General features: G+C 43.4%; 1 long non-coding RNA gene across 1 annotated transcript in view; it reads left to right on the top strand.

The window, feature by feature from the left end:
• Positions 1-20,481, top strand: part of LOC144766857 (uncharacterized) — a 227,276-nt gene extending 206,795 nt beyond the window's left edge. Inside the window, exon 2 of the long non-coding RNA XR_013597958.1 lies at positions 19,936-20,481. This is a non-coding gene — a long non-coding RNA (uncharacterized LOC144766857). The remainder of the gene's footprint in view (positions 1-19,935) is intronic.
• The last annotated feature ends 1,883 nt before the right edge of the window (positions 20,482-22,364 follow it).

The raw sequence follows: 22,364 nt of genomic DNA, 5'->3' as shown, positions 1-22,364 counted from the left end.
CCTGACACATTTCCATGCCATGAGATCTGGCATTATTCTTGTACATAAGACTATATACCTTCTCCGGGCTAATCCCTACCCTGTAAGCACCACCACTGACCCCAGGTTACTCACGAACCCCAACACATGGCTATCAGATCCTACGTATCCCAGAGACTCAAAAATATTACCGGCACATTGAGGCATGGTGAGGCTAGTCCCACACATCAGGACGACCAGTGGGCGAGATCATCTAGTAAAGACATGTGCACATTACTAATTACTTACTTCTGAGCAGTTCCATCATAGCCGCCATCCACCATATGGCCTTACATCGTTTTCCACTACTCGTGAACCCAGATCACCTTGCATTGGCATCTGTATTAACACACTTCCGATCACACTGGCAACCCCGAGGGACCTTTTCGAACATGGCCGCCATCCACTACTAGGCTTGAACACCGTTTTCCACAACTCGTGAACCCAACCTCCACAACGAGTTATTAGAGACCCACCGGACCCGTTGGTCTTCCAAACGGTACCAAGGTCCATGCCACCCAATTAGTATAAGACACGGTTGCACATGACAAAATGGGGTGATTGCACGGGGTAATATTCTTTCCCGTTTATATCACACCATTACAAGATGGCCGCCACGCTCTCGGGACCACACACGTGATCTAGGATAGTGGGTGGTTACCCAACGCGGCACGCCGACCCGCCGGTGCTATTGAAATAATCCCCGCCGCCGAGCTCACACATCTACTCGAGCTCGGCGGGGACGGGTAGGTCACTGCACCCGGACACAGCAGACTTCAGGTGAGTGTGGCTAGCGCATGGCGGAGGAGGCGAGCCTCTAGCGCTCAAACAGGTCGTGAGCCTTACTCTGTAGGGATGCTTTTTTACTTCACTGTTATTTAGCGCGGTTTTTACTTATCCCTACTCCAGCCACACCCTGGGCTCAGCGCTGTAGTTCAGCCCTGCCGAACACTCATGTGGCCCCTAGGATATGATCATTAGGTGAGTAAGGGAATCTAAACATGCTCATTTTAATGGTTTTGAAGAGCACAGGGAAAGTATGCTGTTATGCCTCTTGTACTACATAGTGGTGTCTACACTAAAAACCCTGCCTAAATATACCACAGGCTGGTATTGAGATTTATACTGCTGCATTTTTAACCTTGTATATTGACACTTTTGTTCTTGTTTTTTAAACCTTCACCTTCACTGTCCACAGTATGAGTCACAGTTACTGCGTGTGCTCCACAGTTTCACTTTGCACGCTCAGTACACCTGGCATGCGGTGGATGAGTACATTCACTTCAAACACCACCAGCATGTTAGTAAATGTTCTTCCTGGCAATACTATGACTGCGGTTTTTGTCTAATTACTGTTTCCTTATCCTTCATCTAGACATAGGCATAGGAGGATCCACTAAGGTAAAATTTACAACACATATGACATGAGCATGTTGTTGTCTTCACTTTGGTCCTGAAGAATCGCGGTAAATATACCAAATGCGAGAAACATGTTGACCACATGCACCACTAGTATCTTCTAGGGTAACACAACATAATAGGTTGACACCTAGGGAACTAGCTTCACTTTTTAACCGTAGCTAGGGGACCCCCAGAATAAAATCCATTCCGGTACCCCTTGTTACATTTTAGCCACCTCACCATAGGTTTACACCGCCCTGCCCACATACCCCCACTTCACCTATAGGCAGTTGGAAAAAAGATCTCCGCCAAAGAGCCCCTCTCTGAGGTGTGCCCGTCGGGGGTTGCACCGCCTCCCCGACGAGGAGCAACCGCCGATGATGAAGCATGACACTCCTCGGGGTGTGTGAGGCAAATATATCCAACACAATGGATGCCCCAGGGTATCAATAATATCCCTCTCCTTTCCCCACCTTGGTCACGCCAGCAAGAACTTTCCTATCGCTTCCTTCCTTAGGAACAGTACAGCAACCCCTTTTGGTTTGACTCTCGAGTACTCTGTACAGACACTAAGCTGTTACTGGACCTTCCACCATCTTGAGTGGTAAATGGTGTCCTTTTGCCTCCCTTCTTTTTGAAACCTATACTTTGATATTGTCATTGCAAGATTTAAACCCTGCTCTATTGTGTCCTTCCCATTCTAAAACCATATTGCAGATTTGATATAATATCATTTTCCTCAGCCCATGATTGAATCCTGTGTAACACTATTCGGCCTGCTACTTTCATTAATGCATCAAGCAATGAGATCGGGCGGTAGCAGGTAGGGTCATTTCGGTTGCCCTTTTTAAAAATAGGGACCACTATAGCTTCCGTCCAAAAGGGTATGAGCCCCTGTTGATTTACTTGATTTAAAACGTTTGTTAATAGTGGAGCCCACTGATCGGTTTCGTTTTTATATACGTCTATTGGGACTCCATCTGGCCCCGGGGCTTTACCAGAAGGGCTATCGCTGATAGCTTTTAAGACCTCCCAACAAATAAAAATGATACCCAACGGAAACACGGTAGGCGGGGAATTGTCTCACTGGGTATTCGGCAGTCCCGTTCCGGAATTTGCATTTTCTGGGGGGGTCACAGTGTCGTAGAGGTGTGTTAAGTGGTTAACCCATGTTTCCCCATCAATGGCCTGATCTATGATATCTCCATCTCTGTTAGTTAGATAAGGGGTATTGACAATTTTCCAAAAAGTTGTGTTATCCCTGCTTATGGAAGCATCGCATAAAGCTGACCAAGCCTCCTTTTTCAATTGAGTCTTCCTATTTTTAATGGGCGCTTTATATTGTTTCCTAGCTAGCCGAATCGTAAGGGAGGATCTAGGTGATGGGTGTAGAGCTCTTTTCAAAGAGGAATATGCTTGAGTACAGCTTTTGTCAAACCAACCATGTAGTTTGTTAGCTTTTAGTCGGTGTTCCCTAGTTAATAAATTCTTCATCTCGCCCTGAACTTTGATAAAGGAGCTCACGACTTTAGCTGGTTCCTCTGTGCTAGATAAGCAGAGAAGTAGGTCTGCATGACAGGCCGATTCCAGTTTTAGAAAGAAGTCAACTGGATTCACCTTATCCCATTTTAACGTGTATCCATTGGAAGCAGCTAGTTTAACTGGCGGGAGGTATACAGATTTCTCTTTTGGAGTCTTAGTTTGTCCTCTGAATTTTAGAGTGAAGCGAATGGGATAGTGATCACTAAAAATTAGCGGAAGGGTTTCCCATAAAGAGATCAAGGTTGCATGGGAAACTGTTAAAAGGGTAAAATCAATCGTGAAGTTACATCCCCTACCATTGAAAGTAGGGCAAAAAGGAATGGCTGGGGAACATATTTCATTGATGCAAGACAAATTAGAGTAGAATAACATACCATTAAGGACATTTCCGAGTTTGGAATGAATAAAGTGGGTGGGAGAGTCCTCTTTGTGTTCGGCTAGACCGCACATGTCCAACGAACCATATGGACAGATAGTGCAATTAAAGTCTCCCATCCAGATAAGAACCATCTCACCGCATAAGTGGTCCTGAATGATAGATAGGCTACTTTTAAGGTTGTCCATTACTTTATCCACAATGTTTTTAGGAATATTATTATAAAAATTAACTATGGTCATGTATTTAACATGACCGCCGCTCATAGTCAGAATCTGAAAGTGCTCAGTAGATATAAACTTTAAAATTTTGATTCCTGCTGCCGTGGAAACATATATAGAAAGGCCCCCTTTATTTCTTCCTTGGATAGTTATAATAGCAGGCGTATGGAAAGTCTGATAGCCAAATATGTGTAATTCATCCGCTGCCCATGTTTCTTGGAGGCAGATTACGTCATAGTTTTGGACAACATCTAGCCAAGGTTGAAAGGAGATTTTGCTGGCTAACCCTGCGACATTCCAGGATATGAAATTTAGATTAGTTTTTCCCATCTGGGGGGTGGTAGCCGCGTCAGTTTTTTCGCTTATGTTCATCTGTGGTGGAGAGGGTTGCTCTGCCTCAGGAGTCAGATCAGTTCTTTGCTCATGTGAAGATTTTTGGGGTTTGGAGATACCGAGCCCATATGTAAACCCTACTTCTTGGTCTTCTCCTCTCCTGTTATCGGGGGATTCCTTACGAGGAAGTACTCTCCAATGTTCATTCAAGTCAGCCGGTGGTAGAGCTGGGACCTTCAAGGTTATTGTGTGCGCCCTGTTTTCCCCCCTATTTCAATCCTGTTCGTCAAGGGAAGTTAATGCCTCGTAGTGATTGTGTAGGGGAATAGACCAGGGCGGAATGTAGGCGGATCTCTGTGTTCCCATATATTGTTGTGGAATAGGCCTGTTTCTGTGAGTGGGTAGCGGGTAGTGTGCCTCCTGCCTTCTATAAAACGAAGGTGTTGAAACTGATGAAAAGACGGTAAGATTATTCCCCGTCTTGCTGGATTGTCTGGGGAACCTCCCGGTTACTAAGGGTTGAGGATAAAAATAGCTCCGATCACGGGTGGATATGCCATCGCCACCTCTTTCGACGTACCAATCCGTGATGTGAGCTACTGCCCTCCGGTCCCTGAAGTTTACAATCAGGACATCACCCGCGATGTCCTTGGGTCTATGGCCAACCCATGCCAGTCTTCTCACGAACATGATCTCGCCATTTATATTACGTGACAAGGGTCTACTGTTTATTAGCCAATAAATTACCTTGTTTTTTAATTCCAGATAAGTTTCCCTTTTCACTGCTGGCAGTTCTGGGACGCCGGTAAGGATTATGACATAGGGGGCGGAAGCTGGGGGGAGATCTATGTGTCCTCCCATTTTATTTAAGGTTTTAATTGTCGAGTAATCTCTATTGGGAGGAATATTTAAATCATCTGGAATTTTTGTTGGAGTGGTTTCATTTGGTCCTGTGTTTGTTGTATGGGTACTGTCCGTTACTAAAGGAACCAGATTTGGCTCTTTTGCAATAGGTAGGGATTCTAATGTTTCTGTTGGTTTGTGAGCATCCCCCGGTATCTGACCACCAAGGGAAATAGGTTGTTTGGATGTTAACAGTTGCTGTACAAGATTGGCATTATTAGTTGTAGTTTCAGCCATGGTGCTTAGTTGGTCAGATATCCTCTTAACTCTTTCTATAAGGGGTAAGAGTAATGATTTTACTAAATGCTCCAGATTTTTCATCAGATTGTTTGAATCAAAGGACAGAGGTTCTTTTAGCAGTGTACCTTTAGCGTTTAAGGGGCTGTGATGGATTTTAGCTGTTTTTGGAGGTATACCCTGATTGCATGCTCCTCCCCTTTTTCTCTTTGACGTGACAGCCTGCCCTGTTTGTCTTATCTTTGAATTATTGTTTCTCGTTGTTGTAATTTTTTCGGTGGGGTTTAGGTGTTCCTCTGATAATAATTCTAAGGAGATGTCAAGACTGTCACTGCTTACTCGTGCCCCCCTGCTTGAAGTTAAAGATGTAATACAATCTTGCAGAAGTAGGGGGATGCTAGGATCGTTTGTCAGGGTTACTTGAATGGATTGTGGCGGCGGAGATGGAACTGTAAGTAGGGAGCCCAGGGAAGAGTTTCTGTTAGCTAATTCTAGTGATAGTCGGTGTTCAACAATCGCTATCTCATGGTCGATTTTTGAGGCCACCTTAGTTAAGAAGTGGTCGAGCGTCCCTTTATTTAGCCCTCCTTCCAAAGAGTTCCTGCCCTTAGTTGTTCGTGCAGTCATTATTATTCTTAGCAAGGCTGTATGCTAGGTCTAACAGGATACCTGTCAGCAATAATCGTTAGAGAGTGAGTATTATGGATGACTTAGTTACATATATTGCAACGTTCATCTACAGTGAGTACGTTCTTACTGTAGGGGCCATGTCCAATGTTCATAGATCCGCGTAAAGGAAAGGGGGGGCCTCGCCCCGGCCTCGTCTGGCCCCGGAAGGCCACAGACGGCCCGCCCTTTGCCCGGGCTTAGTTCGGCATCGCCCATGCGCCTCCCGCAACACGTTAGGAGCTCTGTTCTTTTCTGCTCCTCCCGGACGCGTCAGTAGGCGGGAGAGGGCGGAGTCAGGCCGCAAAGGATTGTGGGGGCTGTAGTCCCCCCGCTCGGCGGCCGCGTGGTGTTCCTGTTGCGGCGGCAGGGGGGACCAACAGCCGGTGGTGAAACAAGCTCTGGTAGCGCTGTAGCCGGTGATGCCTCCAACACAGGGATTCTGCTGCCACCGGTAAGTTTTCATGCAGAAGAATAAGTCGCCCGCTCCCCAGATGGAGCTCTGTTCTTTTCTGCGCCTCCCGGGCGCGTCAGTAGGCGGGAGAGGGCGGAGTCAGGCCGCAAAGGATTGTGGGGGCTGTAGTCCCCCCGCTCGGCGGCCGCGTGGTGTTCCTGTCGCGGCGGCTAGGGGACCAACAGCCGGTTGTGAAACAAGCTCTGTTAGCGCTGTAGCCGGTGATGCCTCCAACACATGGATTCTGCTGCCCCCGGTAAGTTTTCACACAGAAAGAGTATATGATATAATTGCCCTGCAAGAGACGTGGGACAGGGAGTATAATTTTTGGATAGATGGTTATAAATCATACTATATGCCCACTAGACCATCAGTGGCGGGAAGAAATAAAGGGTGGCTTATATTTCTTTTTTCTGTTAGACTAAAAGGCTCAATACAACTGCTAGATTCGTCCTCACCTAATTGTTTAATAGCAGAAATCATTACCGCGAATAACCCCAAAACACTTGTAATCAATTTTTGTAATTCTGGGGAAAGTGTATACAGTAATGAGCATCTTTGTTTTTTAATGCAGTTTTTAGAAAAATATAAAGAGCAGCAAACCACTTTTGTTCATATTATCCTGATGGGAGATTTTAATACACATTTGTGTAAATCTAACTGTTGTATTAAGGAAATACATGATCCCTCCTATTCGTTTCATCCCCATTTTGAACACACTGCTAAAGGGGAATCTCTGGAAGAACTTTTATCTTGTGCCGATCTCTATGAGGCTGGTTTCTTTGACAAGAGAGAGAGGGTTGCCACGTTTAAGGCAAGGGATAGTGAGACGGTTATTGATTATGTTCTTACATCCTCAGCACTGTTAGGGCACGTGCTTTTTTATAATGCTATATGTTCCATTTTTAGTGACCATAACCCTGTTATCTTAGAGCTGGATAAAGGTTTTTCCCTCGCAGATACCTCAGGTAATAGAAAAGGGTGTATTGCCATAAAATTTGCAGATTCCTCTACTGCGAAGGGCCTGTCAATGCCAGCCTTTGAAACTATTTGCCCTCCGGTCGCTATAGACCTTACAATTTCTTCAAGGCCCAAGACAAAAGAGGGAAAAAGATGGTTTGACCCTAGATGTTCTAGAGCCCACCAAACCCTACTAAAGGCTCTAAAAATTAAACCTGGGGATAAGGCCCTTATAGCTAGCCTTAGAAAAGATTATAAACTAGCGATCCAGACCCGTAAAATTGAAATTAAAAGAGAGGCCTGGGAGGCTCTAATGACCGATGAAGTTCTAAGGGACAGCACAAAGTTCTGGACTATTGAAGTTCTGGACTATTGTTAATAATCCATTGTTCTCTGGGGAAGAGAATGGTATATTAGAATTGAATATCCATGAAGAGGAATGGCTGATCCACTTCGAAAATATTTATGAGAGTAATGAGGTGATTGAACCCTTTTCGCCCCCTGCCAGTAACATTCCATTGCTACCCTTGGTATTTATAGAAGAGGATGTGGAGAGAGCAATAAACGACTCGGCTAATAACAAGGCTCCAGGCCCAGATGGAGTTCCTGTTGATTTGTTTAAGTGCAACCCAAAACTTTGGGCGAAGATTTTAACTAGCGTTTTTAATTCTACAGCTACTCAGGGGTTTCCTGTTTACTCGTCTCGTTCTACTATTACACCTGTGTTCAAAAAAGGGCAAAGAGGGGATCCTAGATGCTATAGGCCCATATCATTATTAGATTCATCTGTTAAAATTATCGGTAAATTAATTGTAGCCAAGTTAACAGAGTGGGTCTCAGAAAATGAGATCCTGACAAATGTCCAATCTGGATTTAGATCAGGAAGAAACACCCTGGACCAGTGTCTTAACCTGCATTTATTAATAGACAAATACACTGTAGCTTCTAGGGGGTCTATTCATTTGGGTTTTATTGATTTGTCCACAGCCTTTGATCTGGTGAACAGATCAAGGCTGTAGGCTATCCTTCTCGATTTAGGCATTGATCCCCCCCTGGTATACTTTTTAGCGGATTTGAACAGGGATTTGCTTGCGTCTATTAGGATGTCGCAGGAAGGCAATTGCACAAGACACTTTAGATCCGGAAGAGGGGTTCTCCATGGGTGTATTTTGGCCCCCCTACTCTTCACCCTATATGTAAATGCCTTAGACAAGACCCTGACCAAAGCCACACCGGCTATCCCGCGTATAGGAAACATTAACATCCCTGTTCTCCTATACGCGGACGACGCAGTATTATTCGCGCATACCTTGTTGGCTCTCCAAAGGTTACTGAATTCATTTGTGGACTTTATGAAGTCCTTGGACCTGGTGGTTAACATTGCTAAGTAGCATGTTATGTCTTTAGGTTTCCGTAAGAACAATGTGAGAAACTTTTATTGCAATGGGGCAGAGGTCACAAGGGTGAAGGTGTTTACATATCTGGGAGTTTTGTTCGATGATAAAAGTTCGTGGGCTCCCCAGTTTACAGCTAAAACAAACGCTGTAGGAAGATCATCTTCAGCGCTACTCAGCTTTGCACTGCGCCTAGGAGGTAAACCCTGTGAGGCTATCCTCTCTATTTACAAAGCAAAATGTTTGGCAATTGCGACATATGGCGCCGCTATCTGGGGTTATAAGCAAAGTGATGGGGTTCAGGAGGCTGAAAATACATTTTTTCGCTTACTTCTGTCCCTCCCCCAATCTACTGCAACCTTTGCTAGTCATCAGGAGCTGGGCATGGGATATGTGTCCGATATAGCGAGTATGGCCCCTTTACTCTGATGGATCAAAACATGGTTGAACCCGGAGCTTACACTAAATCACCGGATCCTAAAAGATTGTCTTGCTCTACAGAGAGTTAATGAGATACAGTGGCTTTTCTATATTAAAGCAACATTTATGAAATTGGGGTGCCCGGAAATCTTTTTAAAACCTGAGGGAATTGTGAAAGCTGTTGTCAGATGGGTAAAAATACATTTCCTGAATTTAAGAGCACAGGAACGAGAGGCAATAGAATTAAAAAAAACACTGGTTAGGGCGCACTTTTTATTAGTTACATCTTTATCTATAGAACCATATTTAAAAATTGTTACCAAACCGTTCCATCGTTGGTTCCTGGCTAGATTTCGCTCTAACCAGATCCACCTCCTTTGGGGGACTTTAAGGGATGGAGTAAACCAGAGGATGTAGCTCCCTGTAACTGTGATTGCTATTCAATCCAGGATACCACTCACTTTACGTTATTCTGTGCTTATTATACAGACATCAGAAAAAAATATATAATTCCACTGTTAAAGGGTATGGGTTTTTTACAGGTTAAACCAGCATTACTATACTTACAATTATTGGATAACCCATAACATTTTTAATATTGCTAATTATTTTGTTTCAGCGGTCCGGATAAGGAAATTAAGATGCACAATATTGCCAGAATTATGAATTTCAGTGGTTTTATAAATACTTATGAAATTGTTGTTAGCTGAGAATTTCTTGTATTTTATAATTGTGCCTCAAAAATTATATCTATGAATATATTGTAAAGTATACTTTTATGATTTTAACTAATCGAATAAATGTAAATGTAAATGTATGTGTCTTGTAAAGCGCACTGCTGCCCTGAGGCGTCGTGGCACTGTAGACCGCTGGGGAACCCATCCTGGCTATCCCTGTGAGATGGTCCCTACTGGGTATCTCCAAGGTGAAACCAGGCATCCCCGGCGAATGTGGGGGGCCATTGTATAGATGAGCCAAGCTAATGCCCAGATTTTACAAGTGTGATCCCTGGTTAGAGTAGGCACCGAGGCAAGAATTATCGAGTCCGCTGACCCTGGTCCATGACCCTGCCGCGTCGGGAATTGAACCCTGGTCCCGGGCTGTTCTCTGCTTCTGGGTCTGCCGCCTCTAACCAGTGAGCCACACCACTCCACTAAAGTGGTTTTGACTGACTGACTGAATCACTAGATCCAGCTGCTGCTCATACCACAAGATGCAGTTCTAGATGGGGACATGTGACCTTTTTGCCTCTTTCTATCCACCTAGTCAGCACCTTCTACTTCCCAAGGAAACTAAGTAGCAGCATATCTTCTTATCAGTAATGCAGTATCAACATGATAGCCAGTACCTCCGTCAATGAGTTTGATGCTCGATTTGTAGACACCCTGGCCTCATGTCTGCTGTTGGAATGTTACGTTGAAAAGCTACACATTTTTGTGACTTTTCCTGTACACTTGTTATTGTTGACAAATATCCAGAGGCTGCAGTAGATTGAAGTCATCTTCAATAGGAACAGGAGATTGTTAAATTGTATCATTCAGGCAACAAAGTGCCAGGTATTCACTCTGTCAGACAATATCTCATGTATCTATCAGGAGCATTTCCTCAGTGTTTGGATCTTTTACATTAAGTTCTCATGTTACCTTTTACTATTGCCACAAATGAGAGATTCTTCTCCTGAATGAAAAGGGTAAAAATATTACCTGCCCAATAAATATGGAGATAAGAGACTCATTGATGTAACGCTAATGGCTTGCAAACCTAATGAGGTTAAGCTACTAAATTTCAATGAAGCCATCTACAGCTTTGTTTACATGCGCCACCAGGGGTATTCTCTTCAAAAATGAGCTAGTGCATTCTCTTATTCGGAGAAGCAGCTTCAGAGAAGAAGAACAGCAGCTTCACACTTTGCCAGGCAAACAGCAGTTACTCCTCGATCAGTCTCTATTCCCTCCGAGGCCTATGCAACCTGAAGAGACCTGCCAGTGATCACAGAGGCCAACAGCCTATGCAGGAGCAGCCACCACACAGTCATGCAGTATCAGCCTTCTACTGAGGGCCAGGCAAACAACAGTTACTCCTCAATCAGTCTATATTTTGCCTGAGGACTATGCCACCTGAACCAATAATACAAAGCACTGATAGCCACTTTGATTTCCAGTAGCCAAGCACTTGCTGTACACTCATTTGATTTCTCATCAAGACTGGCAATTATCAGCACAACAACCATTTGTTGTACCAGCAAGTATGCTATTCGGAGATCTGTATACCATATCTGTGGCACTATCGGACTATTCTGGACTTCATATTAGCTGATCATCAACTTGCCCTCAAGTCAGCCTCTACATAGGATGATGCCCCAATAATCACTAGATCCAGCTGCTGCTCATACCACATGATACAGTTCTAGATGGGGACATGTGACCTTTTGGCCTCTTTCTATCCACCTAGTCAGCACCTTCTTCTTCCCAAGGAAGCTAAGTAGCAGCATATCTTCTTATCAGTAATGCAGTATCAACATGATAGCCAGTATCTCCGTCATTGTAAGTAAAAGCTACCCATGTTTTTGTAACACTTTAAATTGCTAATGAAGATATAATGATCAACACAAGTGTACTGTACCAGTGATGTGCATGTTTTCTGTAGAAGCAATTAATGATAGTATACCTGGAACGGTCAAATGGCTCCACAGGATTGGAAGTATGTACACCATGACATGGAAAGGAAGGTTGCTGGGAGAATTTAACCTGCATTAAATTGCATTTTTATCTATGTTCCAAAGACTTAGATTTAATTATATGGTGCTGTTATTTTCTAAAACAAATGTGAAAGTGCACTTGTTTTCAACATTATAAGCCCGTCAGCCTCCCATTTTATAAGTTATTTGATATTGATAATGGCTGATTTCAACTTGACTAGTCTATTCTCCATTGTTGAACACTAGTTGATAGGTTCTTAATCAATGCTACATTATCTTAATCGTATATCTGAAGATACTACCGGAAACAATATTTGCAACTGCGTTTTCAATAGGATTTAAAGTATTTTTGTTTATATGGTACTTCTTTTGCATCTGTAGAGATGTTCCTGCCTGTATTTGATGTAAGTAACCAAAAGTTGTGTGCCTCACTTCCAGTGATAGCACCAAGTCAAAGGTCATGCAATGTTACTTCCTTTGATTTCACAGGGGTCCAAAGGGTAGGTGATGTCACTTCCTGTGATGTTACCAGGTCAAAGTTTGTCGGATTTCAATTCCAGTGATATTATTGGGATGGGTGAAAGGGAGGGTGATGTCACCAACTGTGTTGTCATCAGGTCAAAGTTCATGTGTTGCCACATCCTGTGACATCAGGCAGAGGTCACAAGGCATGTGATTCCACTTTCGCTACCCCAGGCATTTTGATGAATTGAAGTCCATGAAGTCGAGTAATTTTCCATGGAGCATATAAGCTACCATTTATGATAATTTTTCTACTGCTCTCTTGTTGCTTACTTTCCTGGTGTTTATACTGTTGCCCTTTTCCTTGGTTCTTTATTTTCATATAAATTGTCCACCTAGTTTTTCCTTTTCTAGCTATTACCCAGCACCTGTCCAGTGTTTGTAACATAGGGCTAGATGTAACTTGCACATTTATGGGTTGCAAACTGCCCAATTCGCAGGATCAGGCTGTTTGCTTCTGGAAAAATGCATTTTGGTATCTATCAATTCAAATTGGGATTCGGGAACTTGTGTACCTCATGATCCACTGTAGTGAAGGCAGTCAAGAGGACCAAAAAGGCCCATGCTAATGGCCAGCCTCGATCGTCTTTTTTTTCCTGATGAACACTTTTGAGGCTCTTGAAGGACTTTTGTCCTTCAAGAGGCTCAGTAATAGGAGAGTGCAAAATTAATGCAATTTCGTTTTATTACACAAAATGATGCGAAAGGACACAAAATATACAAAATTATGTATAATTGTGTTCAATGGGAAACAGTAATTGTATGCAATATTTTATCAAGCATCAATTTTTGGTGTGAGGATACATTTAAACAAAAACACAGTGAACAACAGCTGCTGGCGTTCTATTATTCCTGCCCAATTGTACATTTTTCACACAGATTGTACACAGTAACTTCTATCAGTGACTACTGCATAATTATGCAAAGTGGGTGGATGCTGTAATTTTCCATAGCAAGTGTATGTCATAATTCCAAAAATGACACAAATTAAGCTGGCATAATTTAAATTCACCTACTCACAAACCTGACACGCCATCTGAAATAGGATGACTTTTTCCGCCTAAATGTGAAACTGTTCCTCTACTTGTGCCAACTGAATCTTAGGACCGGATTTAGATATCGGTGAATGGGTTACTCCCTGACAACTGTGACAGATAACCCGCCCACCAAAATATAAATCCCATAATATCCAATGGGATTTATATTTCAGCGGATGGGATGTCTGTCACCATTGTGACAGAGTATCCCATCCGTCGTAATCTAAATCAGGCCCTTAGTCTTATTTAGGCATCTGTAATAGCTGCACTCTATACAGGCACTCAAGATATTTTTAATATCTTTCTTTCAAGGAGAAATGGTGTGTGTTAGAAATGGAGGTCTATAGTTGGCAATGGTTTGCACATTTGTCCAAGTAGGGACCCTTGCTTCTAGTCAGGGTAAGGAAATTAAGCCCTTAGTGAACCTTTGTTCACCCCCTTGGTAGTTTGGCACAAGCAGACAGGCTTATCTCACAGGCAGTGTGTAAAGCATTCGTGCACACATACAGTAATACAGTGAAAACACTACAAATGGACACCACACCAGTTTAGAAAAAAGTAAATCTTTAATTAAACACAAGACTAAAATGACAAAATTCCAACATACATATATCAAGATATTATGAAAAATAGGTTATCCACAAAAATAACGCTTGTAGCAACAGATAGCTCCACCTGGGGCTATTACGATGTCATGAGAGCTGAAAATTCCAAAGTATGCCACCAACCAAGAGGTGGGCAGCATCGGGCCTGGAGTCACACGGACCCCCAGAGAACAGTACCTTGGTAAATGATGAAAACAAAGGGGCTGATTATGATGGCGGGAAGCCGCCACCACCGGGCCAGCAGTGAGGACCGCCGGCCCGGTAGTGGCAGACCACCCGCCATCAACCTGAATATTCCCACTGCCAAATTAGGATGGCGTTGGGAATGGGAATGGTACCGCGGCAGACGGAAAGACCGTCTGCCGTTGTCCGGCAAGGTGGTCTTTTTCCACCCACCTTGCCGGACACGGTACAATGGGGCTATGGCGGCAGTGCCCTGCAGGCACCGCTGTGGGCATTACGATGCCTGTCTTTTTCGGCAGAGATCCCGCCGCAAAAAGAGAGGCGGAGAATGCCGTCGGGGGCCCATGCCGGACCCCACAGGTTGCTGCACATGGTGGGTACCTATAGTACCCCCCAGCATTTGCATGTACACGGTGGCAGGCACCGCAAGGTGCCTGTCATGTTGTACATACAAAAGGACAACATGTATTTTAACATTGTGGCGGGTACTGCCACCCGCCGCAAAGTTAAAATACAGAATGTGCCTGCCAGTGTGGCGGGCGCATCCTAATTCGTATGGCGGGACCACCTCACCTATGGTGGGCGGTCCCTTATGCAGCTGCGATGGTGGGCGAACAACGTAATCGGCCCCAAAGATAATGCACGGCATCGGAAAGGTGATGTTTGTTGGAGCTGGGCAGCGTCGGTTCTTTACAACCACAGGTGAGATGAGGTGTTGGTTCCTTACTGCGATGTAGGGGAGTGAGGCTTTGGTTCTTTACTGTTGCCAGGGAGGTGCTGTTGTGGTGGCATCGAGGCATCGGTTCCTTATGACCATGCAGGGTTGTTGGTTTTGGGAGGTCACTCACGTCAGGTATCGGCTCCACAATGATGAAGCACCGGCATCAGTAAGGTCGGGGAGGTGCATCGTGAGCATCACAAACTGTGCCCTAGAAGGCAGCGGCCACGGTGACGGGGTCAGAGTCAGTACGGTGCAGCGTCTGCAGGTGTCCGGGCTACTGTGTAAGTCAGGGAAGTGCATTGTGCACTTCACAAGTGGGGCCCATGGCTTCATTGCAGGTCACGGCATCGCTCGCCGGCGTCGGTGTTGCAATTTCCCTCTGTGGCAGCTGAAACAGCAGGTGCATGGAGGAAATGAAGACTTTGCATACCTGAGACTTCAGAACAGGAGGCAATCTCTACACCAAGCCATTGGAGATCTCCTTCAAGCAGCTTACACAGCACACAGCAAAGTCTAAGTCTCCTCCTTGGAAGAAACATCCACTGCAGGACAACCCCAAATAGCACACAGCAAAGGGGCAGTACTTCTCCTTCAGCTTTTCCAGCTCTTCTCCTTTGCAGAAGTTCCGCTTGAATCCAAAAGAATATAAGTACTGGGGTCTAGGCCTCAATATTTATACTTAATCTATATTTGTGCTCAGTCCAAACCAGCTCTGTCATCCCTGGCCCAGCTTACTGGCAGGAGGTGGAGATGGCATTGTGAGAGGCAGACCAAGCCAATTCAGGGGCAGGGAAATCTCCTCCAAGTACTCTAAATGCAGCCCAGGTCTATTCAGCCCAGTCCTGACTCATTCGGGAAAGGCAGGGCACACCTTAACCACCCAGTTGCTATCTGAGAGAATGCACATCCCCAGCCCTTGTCTCTCCAAAGCCAGACAGTCAATCCACAAACCAGGAGAGACACTCAGGATTGCTAAGCAAGAAGATACACACTTTCTAAAAGTGGTACTTTCAAACACATATTATAAAAAACATCTTTACTAAAAGATGCATTTTTTATGTTCTGAGTTCAGGCATACTAAATGCTGTCTTCCTACCTGGCCCCAATGGAAATTTATACTTATGAGATGTTATAAATAAACTCCCATTCTATCCTACGGGACAATAGCATTTTCATAGTGAAAAAAGAAATACATGTATTTCTCTATCAGTACATGTCAGGCATACCAGTACATGTCTTACCTTTCACATACACTGCACCCTGCCCACAGGGGTACCTTGGGACTACCTTAGGGGTGTCTTACATGTAAGACAAGGAAAGGCTAGGGCCTGGCAAGTGGTTGCACTTTCCAGATTGACATAGCAGTAAAAGATGCACACAGACACTGCAGTGACAGGTCTGAGACCCTTTTAAAAGGTAGCTTGCATGGGTGGCACTATCAGTGCTGCAGGCCTGATAGCAGCATTTGACTTACAGGCCTTGGGCACACACAATGCACTGTACTAGGGGCTTAGTAGTAAGTCAAATAAGCAAATCATGGAAACACCGATCCATTAACACAATTTACATGGAGAGCATATGCACTTTAGCATTGATCAGCAGTGTTAAAGTGCCCAGAGTCATTATACCAACAACATCAGGTCACAAACAGTAGGCCAAAAAGCAAAATGTCTGGGAATAAAGCCCCCTGAAAAAGCCAGGTCATACAGTGTGAATGACATTGGTCCTGGATAAATGTTGGTATCTGCACCGATCTCTTACCAACTGATGTTAAATTCCTGGAAAAATAGGTAGCTAATAAGTCAGAAACTACTTGGGCTTGAGTGACCCTTGAAGTCTTCATATTATTTAATGCTACATGTTTCTCATGTATTTTCAATAATTTGCTAGATTAATTTTTATATGAATAGTATGGTGTGCCTCAAATGCTGATTTTTCAGAGTCATCCTGTGTTATGTGCCAGTGGCATCATAGCAGGTTATTTTTAAGATAAAATAGGTATTAACCCAAGTGTACTGGTTTTAATAATCAGATTAGTTATTCTGTTTCCAATGGTGGAAAGTAGTCTAACACCTTTCCACATTCATCACGGAATTGATACACAATAGTGTCTCCATTTTTGGTAACGCAAGCAAATACTAGACAGTTTATAGATTGGGCAACTAGAGAGTAAAGTTTCAGGTTTGTGGATAGGGCGCTTGTAATATGGGTAGTTTTTTTCGCAAATTTAAAAAATGCATCAACAAACCATGACACTTAGGGCCCGAATAGGAGTATGGTGGTCTTTGACCACCATACTTGCAGTGGCGCAGCAGTGATGGTCTTGCATCCACCGCATTACGAGGAGGCTTTTAGGATCTGCCACTGCTATGCCAGCTGAGCCAGGGACCCGCCGCTCCCTTGCTGTGGAGCAGAGGCCTATACAATATGCAAAGCTGGACTGCTGCAGTCCACCAAGCATATTATGAGTTTTCCTTCTACTAGCCATTTCATAGCCAGCTTACCGCCTTGAAAAGTCTGGCATATGGAAAACAGAGGGGGCCCTACAGGGCCCTCTTGCCTCTAGCCATGGGGATGCATTCAGGGGGCACAACATGTGCCCCTCTGTTTACATGCGCCCGAAGTTCCAGGGTGCCATGGACCTCACAGTACATGCCGTTCTAGAACTTCTTTTGCGTTCTCATTGCGGTGCTCATTTACACAGCACCGCCGTAGAAACGGCAAAAGAAAAGAGATGTAAAGTCGACCAGGCATGAGTTCAACTCGTAATCTGGAAGGCAGTCCCTGTACGGCTTTGGACATGCTGAGCTGGTGCAGAGCCAGCAAAGCACCCCCAAAGTCGGAATTGTCCCCTTAGATACTAGTTAATTTTAAAGAGAGTAGGTTTCATTGTAGGATAAACTCCATTAGATTACCTGCTTGATGTGTGGAGTCCTTCATATGCTGGAAACCCTGACCACTGAACTGTGCCATGAAATCCTTTGCCATAGTGTTTTCTATATCTAGGTAAATATTAAAATCACCCATTATCATGATCTAATATCCAAGATCTTGACACTGTTTCCAGGAAGAACTTCTCGTATGTTTTGGAGGGCGGGAAAACATTGGGATTACTCCTGAAGCAACTACACTTACTAATTCATAAAGTGAGCTGCTCAAGCGACTGGCAAGAGGGCTCAATGTTTTCTATACCTTTACCCCAATTGGAGAGAGTCGTAGCATCTTCCAAACACTTCACTAAAAATGATTGCAAAAGGTAACCAGGTGTTGAAAATAATTTAATTTCAATGAAGCTTTATCCAAGAATCATATTTGTGTGCACTGATGTCTAGCAACTTGGCCAACTGCAGGGCATTACAACTGCTGACCTGGCATTTACTAGGGCACAATTTAACATACAGGTTATCATTTGTATATTAGTGTCTTCTGAAGGAAGGCAGAGACTCACTGTGTGTGGTCAACTAATCTTCTGGATTTTGCATACAAATGATGACAACAGAAAAGAAGGGTCATTTAAAGGTTGTCAGATGCCCAATTGAACCAAGCTTGCAGTTCATTCTCTCCGCCTTTTTAGTGCTGTTGTAAATGCAGGGTTTCCAGTGGCCCAGCAGTGGAAAAACACTATCTTGAAAGTCCATCTCCAATAGGACTATCCAGTCACATTGACAGCAATCTCACTCTATTTAGGGACATGGGGATTCCAAGTGGTTAATAAAACCAATAGACCCAATATGCAGGAAGAAAGCTTACTGAGCATCAGCAACATTGTTATTTTGTTTTACCAGAATAAATTCACAATTCATGAATGTCTGTAGAACATTAGGCCAGATAGGGGAAATTTCCATTCGCAAAAACTTGTTGCAAATTCCACAGTGTATTTTTGTGAATAGAAAAGAACTCGGCAAACCGACCTATGTACTTATAGATCAGTTCGCAAAAATCAAAGTGGGTCGCAATACCACTTTCCTCATCAATTTTTCAGAGGTAGGTTGCAAAGTGCAACTCATCACAATTGGATGCTATCACACAGTGGTGGCCTACTGGGTTCAGCAGACCACCATGTATGTGATCGCATTTTGAAATTAGTAAACTTGTTTTCTATAGCTGTCCATTTTACTGAAAGAAAATGGGGCTACATTTAAAAGAATCATTTTTTGAAAGTTCATTTGAGTTTTGGCAATGGTCCCCAAGACTGCTGTCTACTCCCCAACAAAAAATGTTTACATTCACAAAGACAAAGGGACCCTTAGAGGACCACTTCCCTTTTGCAAATATTTTACCACCCCAACTTGGGAGTCTGTAACTTTTCAATGTTATGCAACTACATTTTAAAATCATTGACACAGCCCTTAAAAAATCGCTGTTTGGAAAGGAAGCCCTAAGCATGCCCCTTACACATTGCTATTGGATTTAGGTTTCTGATGAGTTACTACTGATTAGCAAAATGGATTTAGTGATTTTTTGAATCTTAGGCTTTGTTAAAACATAATTTGCCATGAGGACTTATCAATCATGGAACCCACTCAGCAATAGTTAGTGCTTTCAGCAGAACAGTTGCACTCACATCTGCATTGAAAGAACATATATCCTTGCCAACTTGGCAGGGATCTCTACACTTGGAGGAGATCTTCCTCAATGGAAATAAAGGCCATGGCCTCTGCTGAACTGGGTGGCCTGTGGGAATGTCACCAGGGTCTAAATGAGGCCCAATAACTCATACAGCTATTGACATTTTTAAGAGGTAAGGAGATGTATTAGTGGGATTCGATGCTGGCCACAGGGTTTGAATATTGTTCGCTTTTGCCACTTAAGTTTTTCTGGGTCCGCAACATTCACTGTTCTTAGACCACAGAGGTTGCAGGGAGAAGCCAAAGATGCAATAGTGGTGATTCAGTTAACTTAATAAGTATCTCAAAAAGGGGTGGTGGGTGGGGAGTAGATTTGTGCAGCATTGATATAATGTGTATTGTTATGTGGTTGCCAAGATGCCCTATTGCAATTTGGATTATAACTATAGTGCAATGTGTATTTGACCAATAAAAAGAATTTTTAAAATAAAAAAGTAAGTATCACAAAAAATTAATACAATTAAGCTGTAATTTCTTACCTTAAACCACAACCCTGGCCTTAGTTATTGTACACGTGCATTTCCTCAACTTTTTTACTACAGTTCTTTCCATTTTTCTTTATGATCCTGCACACGCAAAAACTAGACAGAAGCTAAAAAGGTTGTTTCATCCACAGGTGAATCCTTTGATTGCAAGACCAAGGAAGCATGCCAACGGAGCAAGTCATTAAGCCCAGATGAAGTGGAATGCTGCCAGACTGACCTCTGCAACAAATCACCTTATAGCCATAAATGAAGGCAATCAATCAAGAAGGAGTGTGGAGAGCTTGGGCAATGCAATGCTTTGTAAAAACATACAGTGGCCCACATTGCCTCTTTGGAGCCTGACTTAGCATGAGGGTTGCTGGGAACCAAGTCTAATTGATCTTACTTTACCTCACGCCAATTCCTCCCACCACACTACATTTTTGTTCCTGAATCTCACTCTTGCTGGTTCTTTGTCATGCCTGCTTTTCCTTTACTTACTATTGTCTAATGTCTCTTTATTGCTTTTGCTCTTGGACAAAGTCTTTTGATGAAAAATAAGTTCCAGTCACCAAAATTCAGCACTGGTGACCACCACCTGCAACGATCTGCACAATTATAAGCATTGGGCGACATGCTTTTAGCATACCAGGGTGAATTGCTAAATCATCAATAAAAGTTTGGGATTTCCTCTTGAATTTGTCTGGGAGCTTTATAGTACTGAAATATTTGCATTTTGTACTTGATGAGAAAAATTATATATTTCCGTAAGGAACCTCAGATTGTCTTCCTGAACTTTTCCATTTCCAGCATAAATTTAAGGAAGGAAGAAGCATCCATTTGGAGGAGCAACAGTTAAATAGTGAGGCTCAGATTCATCAAAATGTCACGCAACGCAGCAAGGCACCTTGTTGTGCTACACAAAGGGGAGAGGACGGTAATGCTCCACACTTAACAGTACATGGCGCATTCCTGTTCTCTCCCTGCGCTGGTGCACCATGTGCAGGCTTGCACCAACACAGGCAACCTTGTACCATGGCAGGATTGTTTTTGGTGCATGAAGAGACAACTTCCTTCACAAAAGTAATACTTTGAGGCGTTTTCCTCTTTCTTTGTGTGTTGCAGATTGCCCACGCTCCCCCCCATTGAATGCCTCTGTGGAAGAGAAATGCAAGGCAATGACTTGCGCTGTCTTGCATTACTCCAGATTTACAAAGTATTGCAGGGCGTGCTTCTGTGATCAGGTAAATCACTTTTTGCACTGTTTCACCAGATCGTGCAATTAGCAAGGAATTTTCACTATTTATCTGTGGCTAATGGACAGAAACTAAGAACTGTTTGACTGTCAACCATGCAAACAACAAAGAAACGTCACTATTCACCCGGCCTATGCATTATTTGTCACTGGCAGGCACATTGCAAAGAAACTTTCAACCTTTATCCGGGTGCTGGCAAAATAGCAGAAATCATGTATAATTTGGGCAGCAGGCATGCACATAGCAAATACGCTTTATTTGCACTATTATTTACCTGGTTGCTTGCTAACCAGCAGAAATGATGTACTGTTTGGCTGACGGGCTTTCAAATAGCAAAAAACATGTTTATTTACTTGGTCACTAACAATCAAAAAGAAAGTATGAAGTGCTTGCCCAGAACCATGCAAATAGCATAGAAAATAAATTTTCTTCTGTTGCAGGGATTCTGCTCAGACACAGAACTGTGCACAGAGACCCAAAAACTCACCTTAGTACCCAAAACCCTAGCATCAGTGTCTCATTAGCTCTTCATCCTATAGCAAGGTTACCAATGATTTGACAACCCAGAACAAGTGACTTAGGTTACCTCAGGTAAGGTGGGAAACATGAGCACTCTTTCATTACACTCTCATACCTGTCCAAAACATGGAGTAAAGGGAGACACAAGCAAGTTTAAAATATTTATTTTAACGCCGTGATCTCAGGTGCAGCATCTTAGCTAATGCTAGAAAACATATGATAAGAAATACGATTGTCAGCATAGTTACTATTCCATAAAATACAAAGGGAGAAAGCGTTTTATAATGCTCAATGGAAACAGGTTACATATATACCTATATTTCACCCTCCCTTGCTAGTAGGTTATTTTATTACTAAGGAAGGTCTCTTAGGCTTGCATAGGTGACCCCCTACCTCAAAGATTAGCAGTAGTGAATCACATCAAGTTCTGGACAAGCTCTCAGCATACGAATGTTCTCCAAGTGTGTTCATTCATGCCTACACAGTGCATTATTAAAGGCGCCAGTATCTGAGGTGGCCACAGCTGCATATGTGGTATGGCTAGAATGTGCGCTGATCAGTTCGAACAACAGCCACAGTGTTTATATAACCTTGAAGGCCTCGGCACTCACTGTTCAGACTAAGCATACGAAGCAAGTCTAGCAATGTAGAAAAACAAGTTATTCTCATGTGAAGCAAAGCACTCAGGCTAACTCTAAACACTAGCTAAAGTGTGTGCCGTGTGCAAAAGACAGCAAAAGGTAAAATGGCGTTTAAACTTCGAATAAGCTCATGCTAACTTAACACTGTGTGAATGCAAGGCTCAG

Source organism: Lissotriton helveticus, chromosome 7 (genome assembly GCF_964261635.1).
Source record: "Lissotriton helveticus chromosome 7, aLisHel1.1, whole genome shotgun sequence".
NCBI lineage: Eukaryota > Metazoa > Chordata > Amphibia > Caudata > Salamandridae > Lissotriton > Lissotriton helveticus.
Note: the sequence above shows the minus strand (reverse complement) of the source record. Positions and strands in the feature narration are given on the sequence as shown.